Here is a 4,808-nt window from a genome sequence, read left to right on the forward strand (position 1 = left end):
TGGACATTGCCGATCAGAGGAGGGCACATGGAGAAACGGCCCCCACCCCACCCCCCGGGAGCCAATCTCATGAATGCTGGGGGGAGGAGGGGGCACTGGGTCTTTCTTCTTTCCCACTGGCCTCGCTTCAGTCTCTTACCGGGTCCTCCTCTTTGTAGATGTCCCGGTGGCGGTGCCTAGGCTCAGCCCTGGGCTGAGTTACCCCTTTATCTACATGCACTCTGTAAACGGTCTTCGGGGTTCCCTGGCCCACAGACGCTGCTGCTAAGACACGTACACCAGGGAAGCCCCGAAACTCACTGTGATCACCGAGTAGACCCAGATGGGTCCCCAACACCCCCCTTCGCCCACCAAACCCTCACAACCTTCACGGCTCAAAAGGGGGCACCTCCCTCTAAGTGTCAAGGTCAAAACATAGGAGTCACTCTTCACTGATTTCCCCCCCCCCACTGAACCCTTCAGCAAGTCCTGTGGGCACCATCTCCCCCCGCAGCCCAGGCCCGCGGGCCCTCCCCCAGGCAGTCCGCAGGGCGCCTCCCCAGCACTCTCAGTGTCTACTGTCACCGCCTCCCTCCCCCCACGGTCCACCCCGAGTAAGTTTTCACAGACATAAATCAGATCATACTCTTCCCGCGCTGAAAAGCACCGTTCGAAGGCACCGTCAGAAGTCTGGGAGCCTTGGGAAAAGCAGTCGGGGAGAAACGCGGAGGGGTTAAGGGGAGAGAGGGAGGAGGGAGGAAGAGAGAACGCCCCACTTCCGGGGGAGTCTCCATTTCCAGTGTGTCGCCCTGAGCAAGGGCTGGGTGAGGTGGCCTCGAGGACCCGCTCCCCCATCACAGCAGNAAGGTCCCAACAAGGTAAGGGAACCCTCGGGAATTCTAACTCGGGGAACAGGGGCCGGAGCTCCCCGCCTCTCCCAGGTGTCCTGGCCCAGGAGCGGCTGAACCGCAATCGGGCCGGTGTGAATCCCTGCCTCTTCCCAGATCTTCCTGAATAGGGTTTCCTTGTTTAAAATGAAACGGACTCACCCAAATCCGAGACGCTGTGAACATCGGACGTGCTAACGCAGCTGGCTCTCAGCTGCAAATTAACGACGATGTGAAATACCAGAAGGGCCGACTACCACCCACCTCCTGTGCGCCCCGGAGCGGTGCACGCGCCGTCGCGCTGAAGCCGGCTAAACGCAGGGCCCTAGGACCGGCTCGCTGGGAGCCACGGCAACCTGCCCGAGCTCCCAGCCAGCAAAGGCTGCGTGCGGGACCGTTCTGACGCCAGAACGTTCTTCCATTACGATACGCCGCCTCCCAGAGCCCTCGGTTTTAGAAAATGCATTCTGTGATGAACAAACTGGATTAGGGAATACGGAACGCTAAGAATTCAAAACATTTCGACCCAGAAATGACACTGCAAGAGGCTGTCCCGGGAGACACTGGCAGCCTCTCTCCGCCGCCTGCCCTCTGCTTACCGGGCACACAAACCGCACCCTTTCCAGAGTGCCAGCCGCACCCGGAACCCGCCTCAGGCCGCAGGTATTTGTTAAGTACCTTTCACCCCCCAGACACGCAGCCCCTCCACCCTCCCTGCGTGCTCCAGGCCGCCTGCTGCTTAGGGCTGCACCCCTTCCCGTCCCAGCTTCCCCACAGCCCAGCCTAGGCACCCTCACCTCTGGGCTGCACCTCTGCACAATCCTCCTCTCCAGGGTCACCAGGTTCAAGCACCCTCTGTGCCGCTGCATGGATCTTATCACCAAAGGCCACAGGGTGCGTCACAAAGTCAGTCTGGCCCAAAACCTTCCCGCCTTGCCCGTGGCGTTCGAGGCCCCATCCCTTTCAGGCGTGGGGCTCCCGCTCCCTTCCACGCGGCGCCCGTGCCGGTTCCCTCACATGCCCCGTGGCCCCCCTGTGCTCCCGGGCCTGCTGTTTCCTCCAAGCTGGGGAACCTCCCCCTCTGCTCAGCCAGGTTATTCACGAATCGAGCACTTACCAAGCCCCCACTACACACAGGGGGTTGGAGGACGACAAAATTGTTTCCAAAACGGGAAGATGCTGTGCCCGTATCTGGCATTATCCGGGGCCCATTAGGATCTGGCTTTTGTTAGACACCAGGATTCTGACAAGGTTGTTCAAGAACGGAATAGAACTTAGCGGTAAGCAGAGCCGAGGCCGGCAAGATGGGGGCCTGCCTGTGGGCAGAGGCAAAGAAGTCAGTGAAAGACAACAACAATCCAAGAGGCAGAAGTAAGAGGAACCGACTGCGTGCCTGTCCCATAACCGCTGACCAAACAACAGACACAGAGTTCGTGGGAAGAGGGACAGCTCTTCCTCGGAGGGAAAGGAACGGAAAAGACTGATGGATATTGAGAGATATTTTAGGCAGAAAAGAATCAAGGTTGAGAGAACTCTCCCAGTGGCCTCTGTCTCCTCCATGTTCTAGAAGGTAGTCATTCGTCAGCAGTAAAGCAAAAGAGTGTGTTTTTAAGTAGAAAGGGACCGTGAAAGAAGGAAGGATGCTGCATAATGAACAAATGAAGGGGTGCCTGGGGGGCTCAGTCTTCAGCTCAGGTCATGATCTCATGGTTCATGGGTTTGAGCCCCACATCGGGCTCTGTGCTGACAGCTCGGAGCCTGGAGCCTGCTTCCCATTCTGTGTCTCCCTCTCTCTCTGACCCTCCCCTGCTCACGCTCTCTCTCTCTCTCAAAAGTAAATAAAACATTAAAAAAATTTTTTTTTGAATAATGAAAAGCTGAACCTTGCCCAAAAGGAGGTTTGGCTTTGTCCTTGGCTGACGATCTGCTTTGGGGGGGAGCGGGCCACGCCAGGAGGGCCACCGAGGCGGTTCGGGGGGCTCTGGGTCACGCAGCATCAGCACAGGCCATTAATGAATCAATCATTTACGCTTATGAAGTGGAACCCAATGTAGACGCGGAACTCCAAGGCTCAGAGGAGTTTCTCTGGTTGGCAACACCCCNTCCTGAATCTGAGAGAGGAGACAACACAAGCTTCATTCACCTTGGCCCCTTCCTCAGACTCTGATCCAGAATCCTCTTCACTTGGCTGATTTTAATCTTTACGTGTCAAAAACCTCAACTGTGAGCACAACAGATTTCCTAAGTTCTGTGAGTCCTTCTCCATAATAACCAAACCTGAAGGTGGCTTTGAGACCCCGAAACTTGCAGCTGGTGTCAGAAGTGAGGGCGATCTTACAGGACTGCTCCCTCTAAACTCTGGAACTGACTACCTCTCACAGTTGGCCTCTGAATGCTTCTCAGATGCTTTAGCCGTGACCAGCTGTTCATACTGACCTTGGACACTGGCTTTGGGGACAAAAGGTGTACAATGAGTGTTCAGACTTTATGCTCCGCTCTAGGGTTTGAATTTTTTTTACACAAAATAAGCTGTATTATTTTTTTTAGTTAATTTTTTTTTTTTTTTGAGAGAGAGAGATAGAGCGTAGGGGAGGAGCAGAGAGAGAGAGGGAGACACGGAGCCAGATGTCGGGGCTCACAAGCAGTGACATCATGACCGGCGCTGAAACCAAGAGTCGGACGCTTAACTGACTGACCCCCCCAGGCGCCCCCCAAGCTGTATTATTCTTATAACGAAAACATTATTTTAAAGAAACATAATCCCAAAGAGCCACTTTCAGAAAATCATCCTGTAGATAACCTGTAGAGTTTCCCCGGCCTGTGGCAGAGCTGGGAAGCTCTCCGATCCTCTGGAAAACGAGTTCTCAATTCATCCCAGACATTAAGCTCCTACGTAAACTTCTTTCTAGTCTCATTTCCTCCAACTACGGAAAACTCTGATTATCTGTATCACTACAGAGCCTCAGGTCTGCAGGGAGCAGTCTCAGTAAGAACGTAGAAATGTATCCATACCTTGTACTGAACCAAGACTGCTTTTGACGAAGTTCTTTCTAGTACTTTCTCACTGCACGCAGGCCATTCTGTCCCTGCTAACGCTTGTCCTTCCTAGAAGATGATGTCTGTTTTTATAATGGACTGAGTGGCACAGCTATAACGGCCCAGTTTGGTCACCGTGATCCGAGGCAGGGTCCAAGCCGCTGGGAGCAGATACTTGTATACGCGCTTTACCCCCTTCGCGCTGAGCCGAGTGTGTAAAGAGTTCCTTCCCATGCTTGTTGAATGAATTCTTTCCGAAGCTACCTTTCGCACAGTCTTGTTCTCAAAAGTCAAGGTGAACCCGCCGGTCTCCCTCCTCAAAATACACAAGCCCCAAGTAACGTCAACAGCCCGAGCCCTCCTATCTTCTGGAGTGTTCAAGGAATGCAACCCAACACTTCCGTTCCACCCCATTTTTTTCAAATATCCCAAGAGCTTTTCACTTTAATCGAGGTCTGACTTCCTAACAAGCCAGTGTGACAAGGTGACTTGTTACAAGGTGGCTGCAGGTTAAGTACGGGTTGTGAAAACAACACATCAAAGAGATTAAACTCCTCTCGCCTGGGAGGGGAAGAGTTTAGGGAGAAATGTGCATTGATCAGGATTTCTAGACCCCTGAGACAGTAAAACAGATCAATGTGTGAGCAGTAAGTACACACACTAAGCAGACTCAGTGCATGACCTGTCACCAGAGGAAGCGACAAGGCAGTCACCTCAACAGTTCTTCTCTCTCCGATTTCACGACCATCAGACGTTGGTGACTTGTAAGCTCGTAACGTGTGTCTGTCCAGCAGCAAAGAGACTTAGTTCCTGGGGAGAGGTGACCCTTGGCTACAGCCAGAAAAGATGCCAACGGCGTCCTGAAGACTGACCTGCTTGTCCCAGGTGCCCTGTCTGGCAACACCC

This window comes from Crocuta crocuta, unplaced genomic scaffold (genome assembly GCF_008692635.1).
Source record: "Crocuta crocuta isolate KB4526 unplaced genomic scaffold, BGI_CrCroc_1.0 scaffold61, whole genome shotgun sequence".
Lineage (NCBI taxonomy): Eukaryota > Metazoa > Chordata > Mammalia > Carnivora > Hyaenidae > Crocuta > Crocuta crocuta.